This window comes from Corvus brachyrhynchos, unplaced genomic scaffold (assembly GCF_000691975.1).
Source record: "Corvus brachyrhynchos isolate BGI_N302 unplaced genomic scaffold, ASM69197v1 scaffold142, whole genome shotgun sequence".
NCBI lineage: Eukaryota > Metazoa > Chordata > Aves > Passeriformes > Corvidae > Corvus > Corvus brachyrhynchos.
The window spans coordinates 737,777-749,699 of record NW_008237226.1 but is presented as its reverse complement, the minus strand read 5'-3'; the positions used below and the strand labels follow the sequence as shown (position 1 = coordinate 749,699).

The 11,923-nt window shown below is 40.1% G+C and overlaps 1 protein-coding gene across 1 annotated transcript in view; it reads right to left on the bottom strand.

Annotated features, from left to right (window-relative positions):
* Nucleotides 1-10,763, bottom strand: part of TRDMT1 (tRNA aspartic acid methyltransferase 1) — a 40,733-nt gene extending 29,970 nt beyond the window's left edge. The window contains exon 1 of the mRNA XM_017729218.1: nucleotides 10,658-10,763. The gene's annotated coding sequence lies outside the window, so the exon portion shown is untranslated. The remainder of the gene's footprint in view (nucleotides 1-10,657) is intronic.
* Nucleotides 10,764-11,923: the final 1,160 nt, after the last annotated feature.

Here is an 11,923-nt window from a genome sequence, read left to right as displayed (position 1 = left end):
AGGGGCCTCGGCGGTGCCACGGGCCCGGGCGTTTCGTGATTTCGGCGTAGGGTGGTTTTCGAGAAGTCCTTTCAAAGCCCGCACGGGAAAGAAGGAAATAACTGATGGAACTGCCTTAATTTGCCCCAGCGCGTCTTGCTAAATTGAAAAGGAAGAGGCTACTCAATGACACTGTTGCCCCTGAAAAGTAATCCGGTTTTTAAACAAATATTTTTCATATACGTGTGTATGTGTGTGTGTGTGTGTATCTCAACCAGAGTAAATATGTTGCAGACTGTTACATGGGTTACCCATCACAATCAAGCAGTCAGTCACCTATGCCGTAGTTTGCAGATTCAGATTGTAAAGTGAAGATGAAACATTAAAAAAAAAATCAACCAAACCAAACCTGAACATGTTTCTCCACTACTTTCTTGATTGAATTATATTGTTGGGGAACCTTTAAGAAACCTGTCAAAAATAAGGTGGATTTAAGGAATATTTATTTTTTCCTTAGAAGCTGCCTCATACAGCATGTCATAGTAGCTCCCAACTCTTGACTTGCAGTGGGGGAAGAATTTTTAGCTGAAACTGGAGGGCAAAAAAAGAGGGAAATCTGCTGCCTTTCAACACACTCCTCCAGAATTCAGGATGCATCAGCTGTGGAAAACAGTGGAATTAGAAACGAATTTTCAAAGCAAAAATATCAGTCCTTGCCAGTTTTTTCAAAACAGCCCTGTCATTTACTTATGTATCTTCATTATCAGAGTCCAAGGCTGCTGCTTTATTTGTCAGCTATGGAAGTAAGCAGGTGACTAAAACAAGTCCAAGTGTACTTCTAGATTTGTGAAAGGAAGTGCAGCAGCTGAGGTACCAGAGGAGAGCAGCAGGCATTGCAACCAGCCACGTTTCCCACATGGGTGGTTGATGGAGAACTGAGAAAAGGGAATCACATGGCACAAAAAATGTGCTCACTGGAGAAAACAGTCATGGGAGAAAGATGCTGAAGGCTCTGAAGAAAAGGGGTCAAGATGATGAAGATGGCTACAAAGAGCAAGGTTGTTAATCAGCTAAGAAGATACACTTCAGTAGAACCCCTTCAAAATATAGATGCAAGGTGAAAATAAAGAAAAAGACAACCTTTAGACTATTGAAATTAGTAAAGCCAATGAAAGAGTTTGAGTTTCTTGTCTTAGTATTCCCGTAATCTACAGATCACAGCAACGCCAGATACTGTGATGAGTGGGAGCTGTAGTCAGCCAGAAACAGGTCATTTATTTGGAGCTGCCCAGTACCTGGAGTGATTAATACCAGACAGGGAGACAGAGCTGAGACCTGTTTTTCCTTCTCCTTTCCCTGACTCCAAGGTATTTTTGCCATTCACACATAGGAAAAGTGGAGTCTGATGGAAAAAGCAGCAGAGATGTCTCTGCTATGCTGGTGGCAGTAGAACATTCCCTGCTCAGGGGAAATCCTCCACCTACTTCCTCCACCTGTGTAGTAAACTGGAGAATATGATCAACATGCCTCCACTCAGGCAACAAAAAAACTCATAACCTAGGTTGGGATTTTATTGCCTTCCTCTTGCAAAGAATGGGAAACACCAAAATTTCCCTAGTGCTCATTTTTAAAAAACTGGCAGCAGTCACTTTTATAATTCTGTATAAGTGTCTGCCCATACCTGGTTCTCATTATCAATTGACAGCTGCAAAAAGAACCAAAATGAAAACAGGGAATCTGGAAGCAGTAACATGTAGTGCTCTTCACTTTAAAAATGTAAAGTCAACATAATAATAACCATACTTTTTGGATCCAAACTTACATAATAGTATTTAAGGTATGCTGCTTATTTCAGACAGGGGCAATGGCCAAGAAGTGCTGAGATCCATGGCCACTCATATCTTTCTTCTCACAGGAAAACCCAGAATGATGGCAGAGGGAGGGTGAGGCCTGTGAAAGCAATTGTTCATACTTCACTCTGAAAATCTTGCTGACATGTGCTGCCACTGTCATGGGGCAGGCTAAATGTTGCTCACACTTTGTCTTGTGACCCCAAAGCAGCCATGTGTCTGCAAAATTTCCCAATTGGATCTCTCTGACTTACTGAAATTTGGGTATTGTGACAGCTCCTTTTTACTCTTCTCCATGCATATAGGATAGATAGGATTGCTGTAAAACTCAATGAACATTTCATTTTATTAACAGAGAAGATTAATAACAGAATTAAAGTCCAAAGTCCAACTCTGGACTCTACGTTTTTTAGGACACAAGCATGGGCTGTTTCATGTATAAATTATGGCTACACAATACAGTTGGCTTTAAATAACACATGGAAGACTTTTCTAAAATGATGTTAATTTATTTTAAATGGGTACATCTACATAACTATGATAATGCATTGATGAAGCAGCGACTTTCTTGACTCTAATGTATTTATAGTAAAAGATATTTTAAGCAAACTGATCATTTAGTAATATTTTTAAAGTTGTTGACATAAGCATGTGATATCAGCATTTTCACTGAGACAGCTTTGAAAACTCCTGCCTCCTACCAACTAGCAGCATTTCCTCAATGCAGCAATTTCTGCAGTTTGCCCACATCTCTGATGAGCGGTATGATACAGGTAATCATGCTAGATCTGAAATTGTTGCCCTGGTAGTCAACAAACACATCCAGTGAAACAGCTAAATATGGTAAGAGGAACATGCAAACGAAACCACTGCGATATTTTCACTTCTTAAAATGCTTCAGAATTGTTAAAAACGTTACAATTAGCAATGCTGACAAAGAACATCACAGAAACATTCAAAAACCCCTGCCTTAAGATTCTGCGTTGTACTTGGCAACTGAAAAGCAAAATTACAAAATATGACTGGACCGTGTAATCTTGTCCTCAAAGTGAAAAGGAAAGATTTTCACTGCTCTGTTTCTATAATTAACACCAGCAACAAATGCACACAAAACTCTACAGGCAGTTCCATGTAAGTCTCCTCCCTGCCCTCCCCTTTGCAGCAGAGCAGAGCTAGCAGGGCCTCTGCCTGCCCCCAGCTGTGACAGAGGCTGCCAGTCTGCAGTGCCTGTTACTGGGCTTTGTTGAGGCCATGAATATAACCCCTCAGTGTAAAGGCTGGGTGATGAAAGGTAGTAGACCTGTAGCTGAGAAGTGTTTGTGAGCATTTCCTCTTTATTCATAAAGTGGAGAGAGAGCAGGGAAACTCTACCTGTCCTCATACACCAGATGTTTAAAAGTGCCTTCACAGTGACCAGCCAAAATTTCAGTGCAAGCAAATACCAATGTTGATGGCTAAAAACCAAAAAATGCTGCTTCTGTCCAAAAGTCCAATATAACCTACTATCTACCCAAGTAAGGATCAGGAAGAATATACAAACATCTCAGCTGTCTGGAAGGGAAGCTCATGTTCTGGATCAGAAATCACTGTGGCCAGTAAAGAATGTGAGGCATGTCACAGCCTTGCAATGCAACCAATGAATTGAAAAAATCACTGAGCATGTATAGCATCAATTATTATTTCCATAACCATTGGCCCAGTAGGTTACTAATAAAACTAAAAACCTTTTGCAGTTTATCAAAGTCAATCTTTATCGGACGTCATGTTTCAGGAGGATATTTATCAGACTTGGTTTCTGCTGAAATGGTGCTCAGTAAAAGTAGCTGTCAACCACAAGAGGCGGTACTTCCAGGAAGCCTGCTGGGCCGTGCCTGTATGGCTAAGGAAGCCTATGATTTTCATTTATAATGCCACGCATCTGCAAGACTAGAAATGAAAACCACATAAAACCAGGTTTGTCAGCCTCTCTCAATGCATTTCTAAGAACTCTATACCAGGGAAATTTATGTAGCTGAAATTATTCGGAAGAGTGATCAGACACAAACATTTTTAACCTTTTGCTTTTCAAATATGTTCAGGATTTTATTTTCAGGTTTTGGTGCTAGGCATATACTCTGTAGGGAGTAAGGAATAAAAAGACATTGCTTTTCTAATTAAATCTACTTTTCTGGTTTAAATACATTTAAATCTAAATAAATCTGGCCTGTTTGTTATGTTTGGCCTGCAGCGGTTACCCGGGCTGGATGAGAGGCATATGTTTATATGATGTTATTGACTTACTTGTACTTACACATTCCAGTGCTTGAAAAAAAAATATATATAAAAAATTATATATTCACTGGACTGAACAAAACGGACTGAGACCTGTTTAAGGCCCCTGCAGTCAGGCAAAAGATTGCTGGTGCAACAAATGTGTTTTGAGTCAGACCTTTGAAGGGTGACAGCAGGCACAGAGCCAGGCATTTGTTATAGGGGGATCAGTTAAGGATGAGGTAATGGCGTGGGAGATCCCAGCTCACTTGCAAGGGCAGGAGGAAATGCCTGCTGCTCTCTCAAAGGGAGGGGAGGGGAGATGAGGGAGAGAAAGGAAGTGCAGATGGTGAGCCTGGATATGCCTAACTTTCTGCTTAAGCCAGGAATTTTCACCTCTGGTATCCCCATGTGATTTGCACAACTTATACTGTGCAAACTGAAAAAGACTTGTAGCTGTATGTCAGTGTTGGTCACACCTTCTGATCACAAGGCCATCTAGTATCACCTACAGCTTTTGTACACAGCAGTCTTGTCTTTTAAGGAGTTCAGCCCCTGCCCGAACTGGTTTTGTTTTCATTCAGTCCCATGTGGTGAGTTTAATTTCGGACTATGACTAGTGTTAGCACAGAAAATGAGACCTGCCATGGTGCTAGGATTTCAGTAGAAGGATATTTCCTCCAGAAAGGAAACCTTTAATGCAGCCATAGCATAGCTGTAACTGTGGCCCTGCTGAGCTACCTTCAGATTAGATAAACCAAAATTGTACACAGTGAGTGCTGTAAAATCTGCCCAAGAAGCTGAGCACTTGGTGCCTAGGCAGCACAGAGATGTCTTCCACCCTGGCTCTGTTGCTAGCATTTGCCAATGAGTTACTTTAAAGCTAATATAAAACTATTTGATAGCACTTATGGACTGCAATTACAAAAGTTATTGTACTTAAAATATTCTCTTTCTGGCTTTGGACATGCCTGCAAATGTCTGTCAAACACACCAATATATTATCCACCCAAAAGTTTCTTGGAAAGTAGCCTCTAATAAAACACAGATTTGAAGAAGTTGTGAGATTTTGTAAGGATAAACTGAAATAAAGGATAAATTGAAAAGTTATTCTGAAAAAAAATCTAGGAAGAATATAACTGTCCTTTTTGCCTCCTCTTGGGGTCCTTCCCCTTTTCCCTTTGCCTCAACTAAGAACAACAGCTTTAGGTTTTTCTAAAGTTGAAACAAACTTTTTTTACAACAAAGACTGTGAAATTTAAATGTTATTTTTGCCATGACAGCTTGGAGAGAAAAGCCCCCAAAAAGCCTAGCCTAAAAGGGTTAAGAAAGCCTAAAATACTTATTTCTGAAGAAATCGTCTTGCACAAGGCAGATGTCAGCATGGACTGGTAGTGTCGAAATTCAGCTGTAGGGAGCTGGGCTGACTTAAAACTCCAGCAAATATGTTTCACATAATTCATCAGAAAAATACAATGGGAGATTGTTGGTATTGTCCATTGGGAACCCTGCATGTCAGAAGAAGTCCCTGAGGATGATTTCATCACAGTTTTGGTGCCAAGTCAGATGCAGCACTCATCTCCTACAGTATAGGACACTGTTGTTCAAAAGCTAACCATATTAAACGCAAGTAATTAATTAACCTAAAGTGCAAATAATTCCCATTGTCATTGGCAGTCCAGGCATCACGTATATTGTAGTACAATAGTATTGTGTCCTTCATCTGCAGGATATGTCTCAAGATTCCTCTTGATATGACTGAAGTTGATTATTTTTGGAATATAACTGCAGGACAGTGGCATTACCATATTCAGGGAAAACCATGCCTCTCCCTTTGAAATATCCTGACATCTGACCTGTATGTTGTTTCATCTTGATGTGCTAGACTTTCATGGTGGGCTTGGTGAATTCCGTCATGGAGTTTACAGAAATGCCTGATCCTTGTCAAATAAACAGCTACAAACATTTGCAAAAGTCTGAGTTAGCAAAACTGAAACATCCATAAAGCTCCTGAATAGTTGTTAGGTCCTTCCTCCTGTCATCCTACACAAGCTCTCTCCCACCTAGTAACCATTTACAAGACCAAATTCTTAAGGAAAATTTCAGGTAGACAGTGAATTGTCTTTGTATTGGGAAATAGGCACCATTCCACTTGAAAAAGTATGGACACCTCCACTCTTCCAGACATTTGCTCTCTTCCTTCTCTAGCCATATGCATCACCTCTTCTGTATTTAACCAATTTTCCACTCAATTCCTTGTAGCCCACAATATTTTATGCATTTTAAATCTGGATCATCTTCCCTCCTTAATCCCAGCTGGACAGAGTATATTTATGCTTGAAAATTAGGCATAGAGCTGGCATGTAAAGGCAGAATGTCCTTTTAGAAACTCGGTCTTCTCAGCTTTGGGGTGTGTGCACCACTGCCTCTTCCCTTTGAAAGGAGCCAACCAATCCCAGAATGGCTAACACAATGTACACTCAGTTTATGAGTCTCATTGGAACCAAGGATTTGGCACAAGAACTTGGACTGAGGAATCCACTAAAATCTTGGCCTTCAAGGAGCTGGTACTGTTCTTCTTGTCCTGGGCATCTCAGAGGAAGAATGGAACAATTGCTGCACGCAATTAATGATTCCATTGCTGTGTCCTGCCTCTTCCTCAGAAAGATCATCATTTCCTGGTATATCATGGCAAGAAAACATTATGCTATTTATGCTTTGTGTAAGTGATGGAACTGGGGGAGAGAGAAGAATGAAATCACTTCTCAGATTTAATTGTTTTTAGGCTAGAGGAGCTCTTTAAGCAGTTTGCTTTGAAAAAGCTTGGCCAAAAAGAAGTAGTAAATGTTTAACTGACAGGGTTCATTAATGCCATTGTAGAATCACTTCTTTTAGATTTTCCCAAAGAGAGAATGGATGGATGGATGGATGGATGGATGGATGGATGGATGGATGGATGGATGGATGGATGGATGACTCATCCCTGAAAAAGTCTGCAACCTCAAAATTTAAAACAGTAAACCCAGACAGATAGGGCTTCCCATGGTAATGTGACAAGTGACTGTTCATCCACACTGTTGGCTTGTACCCATACCAACAGTTTGCTGCAGGAATTGCCACCTAGTGCTGAGCAAGGTCAAGATGGCCAGGTCAGGAATGTGGCAAAGGACAGAAAGAAGCTACACACACTATGGATTTTGCATAGATTCTCCTGAAAACTTGAGCTGCTTAATTCAAATATTTTATCTGATATTTAAGTTAAATGGTCCTTATAAAGTGCCTATCATGATCCTTGAACAATTTCTTGGTCTTTGATAGAATACAGATTTCATGAAAAAAGGCTAGTGGAGAGAGAAAATCTCAAATTGTCTATTTTTGGGCACCCAAAATCAACACTGAGAGACTGTGTGTATTTTTAAAATTGGTTCTGCTTAAAGAGTTTCAGGTTAAGCATTGAGCCTTAAACCATGCCAAACCTCTTCTCAGTTTGGAAAATCTTGTTCTTTACGTCCCAGTCATTGCTGACTGTACTGCTGCCATTCAGCAGTCAGTGCTATTGTTATTAAATGAAGTGAGACAGGTTGTCATTCTTGATTTGTTGGGTTTTTTTTATTTGTTTAAGGAATGGACTAAATAAATTGCTATACTTGTGATAGAGCTTAAAAACTTCTTTATCTTCTCATGTTGCTAGAGGCGTGCATAATGTTTGAGACAACCTCAGGGCACAGGGCTGTAGTGGCTTTGAAAATGAGCACCCAGTTTGGTACAGAAATGTCCTATTTTGATACAGAAAACTTCTTATTCTGGCAATTTGAAACCATAGTAGAGAGGAACTTAATGCATGACAGTAATAATTCTTTGGAAATGTAGATCGTGCAGCTGGGTGGCTTGACTCATGTTCAAGTCACTTCCTTAATGATGAAACCCCTGCCAGTTTCATATAGTTCATTATACATTAAAATAGAATGTTTTAGACAGACTTGGTTAGTTTTGAGTATAGAACCTAGTCATTTACTTGAAAAAAATCAGCAGCTAGTCATACCAATTTGATATGCTTTGCAACACTGGCAATGACAATAGGCAACGTAATTTTTAAAATAAATTTCATAAAAGAATTTGCCCATTTCTTTCTCAAGGCCAAAATTAGTCAAGGAAGTTACTCATAAGAGGAGATTTCAATGCTAGAACATTTAAGTGTTCTGCATCCTGGTGATACTCAGAAATCCAGATCAGCTTCTCCTAGGCAAAATGTAGGGAGATGGATCATCTGGATTCAGAAAAATCATCTCTTCCCAGGATGCACTGGCCTTTCTTGGGGGCTCCTCCTTACACTTGGCTCCCAGCTAAAGGGAGGGACTTGTCCCAGCTGAATATTAGAGTCAGAATCCTCTTTTTTTCTTTTGAAACAGGAATCTTTCTCTTTTCAAAACCATAGCAGTCTTCATGTTTTCAGGCCATGGCTGAAGGTGCTCTTAGTGAAAGTCCCAGCAGTCACTCAAGTGATAGGCCACAGCACTTGCTCTGATAGGCTGAGCACTACAGAGAGTTCCTCTTGTTCAGTTGTCTGTAGGGTGTTAAGGGTCTTTTATTTCCTCATGTTAAAGTGTGTCCCTATTGCCCAGAGTTTGTTTAATATTCATGGTGCAGGGGAAGCATGAAGGAATGCCTCTACAGCCCCATGCATGCCAGGGCTTAACGTTGCTGTATGGTACTGACAACAAAAATTATTGTATTTGTATGGCAGGATGTTTTTTCATGGGTATTTAATGTTTATGTGTCTTTCTACACTTCATGGAAGCAGAAACTTTAGAAAAAGGGCATAAATCTGATTAAAAAAGCATTCACATTTGTTTAGTCAAGGTTTATATAACTGGAAAGCACATTCAGTATTTGGACTAAATTGATCTAATTTCATAGTGTTTAAATTAAATGTTAAAAAAAAGAAGTGAATGCCAGTCTTTTCAGTAACGTTATTAGACCAACAGATATTTTTGCAAGGAAATAAAAGAAATTCTGTTATATGGACTTTTTAATTTTTAGTACAACAGATATGCAGTATAAAGCCATTCAGGCACCTGTACCTTCTCTCTATGCATATCCATTTTCCCTGTCAATGACACTTACACACAATACAGGTGTCTTTTTGCTAAACTTCTAGAACTTAATTCCATATTTCATTCTTAGCAGTAAACCAATATATAGTTATCTGAAAAAAAAAAAGCCACAAAAAAGGCAAAAAAGAAAATTTCAGTGTGAACTGGAACTCTTATAATGAAAATACCTGTTTGTTTTTTCAAGAGTGCCATTGGCTTACCTCTGATCTACCTCTGCAGAGGTGATATTGCAGGCTGACCAGGCAGCTGCAGGACTGTGTACTGGAATTGCAAGGGAAGGCATCGCAGTAAACAGCACAGATGACAACCAGTAGTTTATGACTAATCCCCAATGCGGTGCTGAGTGATGCTATTAGCTGTCTGTTCTTCATGTCAGAAGTGGTCAAGATCTCCACCAGCCACCACCTCTGATATAGTCCCATAGCATTTTCCATGAAACTAGACAGATTCCTGTGATTTCATTTCCATTCAAAGTACACTGTGAGTAGCTACACTGAGAGAGAGTCTTTTCTGAAAAGGAGAGTGGAGATCTTTTTGCATTTCAAGGGGACATGTTTTATTCCCCTTTGGGGTTTGCAATGCAAATGTGCATTAAATTTATTACAACCTCACAAGAAACTTACAGCTTCTTCCATTTATGCACCTGTGTAAGTGCCAACCAGCAAAAAGCACTTAAAGGTTTCCTGTAGTCCCAACAGCCGACAATATCTGAACAATTCATAGTGAGACACGGAAATGAGGCAGGTGGCCAAGAGCACATATGGCAGCAGTGACACAAACATATGGAAATTACACTTGAAACATGAAGTGGGTGGGTCATATTTACTAAAACAAATACCTTGTATTTTAGGGGCTAAGCATTTTCTGAATGAGGATGATTGTTGCATATGTGTGCCATTGAAGGTTTTGTGAAGTGTAAGCTGTGCTCTGTTAGGAAAAACAGATGGGCCACCAACATACCTTTAAAAAACCAACAGTCTACTAAAGCTATCAGTATTTCTGAGTAAAGCATCTTTAATCCATGAGACTGTTGGTTATGTGCTCTTTTTTGCCTACTCATAGAATGAGAATGTACTTTTGTGCCAGGGCTCACAAAGGCTTACAGCTCAAACTTGATGGCTTAAATAGAGGTCTGAGAGGGCTGGGCAGCACAACAGCATCCAGGCTGGGCTTTGGGAACCCTTAGCCTCAGGAATGCTGTGTGACCTCTGCCTCTTATTCAGTGGGTGAATGGAATGAGCTGTAGCCCAGGACTTACACTGCAAGCACTTCAGTAGCTCAACCTTGTCAGCTTCCTTTGCTTGACTAAGCTTCAGTGAACAAAAGAAATTAAAACCTCAAGGACCCACATTTAGATACAACTGCATTCCTACACTTCTGGTTGCCAACAGAATGAAAGCAAAGCACAATTTCCTTCAAAAAACAGTATCTTTAATAAAATATGCAGGTTGTAAAGCACATTACCTGAAGTACAATAGTTGACTACTGTGAATTGGGGTGTGAAGATTACCTTTCTCTCTACCCATTGCTCATGTTCAGGTTTATCAGAACTTCCAGTGAAGATACTGCTTTCTGCAGGACTGCAAGCTAAAAAGAATCAAAAATCAATGGTAGTTTTGCATCCCCTAAGTGCTGAAGTAATACATTACAGATAATACTTCCACAATGTATCACTCACTTCCCATAGCAAAGTGGGAAAAGATGTCCCTTACCTGATGCATCAGTGCAAAATTTAAGAATATGAGTCGTGCTTTGGCCGCTCAAGTTTTAAATTATCTAAATGGCAGGGATTCTGCCATCTTCCTTAAGCAACCTCTGCATTCATGCTGAAAACAATCTGCTGCTGCTCTAAGTTTTTCTGTGTTAACTTTTATGCCATTGCTATTGCCCTGTACTACCTACATCATTCTTTTCTACTGCTAGTAGTCCTGTTTTGATAGTAAAATTGCTCTTAAAACACTAGGATTTTTGTCTGGCCTTTTATGTTGCACACATATTTGTAGATCATATCTAATGAATAATTATCATTTTGCCAGGTACTCTCCTAAGGCTCTCACCATGTAACTACCAAAATTAATAGCAAAAGTCTGTTGGGTACAACAGTGGAGAAACAAACCTTTGTTAAAATCAAGCCTGCTACTATCCTAGTTGTTATCCAGGAGCAAGATCCTGGATGCAGCAATTTCAATAATGTACTGTCGACACAAAACCCCCTAAGTTATTGCTGGAATCATCGTTACAATAATGGCAGAATTAAGTCTTAGGCACGTAACTGCTTACCCAGCTACAGGGAAAACATAGTTAACCTGTAAAGTTTGTGTCTTAAGCATAGGAGCTAAGATTGCTGTCATGGGAGGCAGCTAAAGAAAACACATATATTATTTTTCTGGCTGTTTATTTTGAACATTTGGCAGCCCTTTGTGAATAGCTAGCATCATTTTCCCTGAACTTACTCTTTCAGAAAGCTCAGAAAGGAATGAAAGGTTCTTAGAAAGATACATAGATATATACACATCATACCTTTAGAGGGGTTTTAATAAGTTATTCGGAGTATTTTGCCAGGCCTGTGGCACAACATTAAACTTGCCAACCGCTTCTTGCGGTCACCGCGCTCACTCCGGAGGGGGACAACGAGAGGCAAAGGGGAAACCCAGGGCCCATCTCCGCGACGCCGAGGATGCCGCTCTGTCACCCCCAATCCTCCCCGGGCGCGCCGTGCCGGGGTTCCCC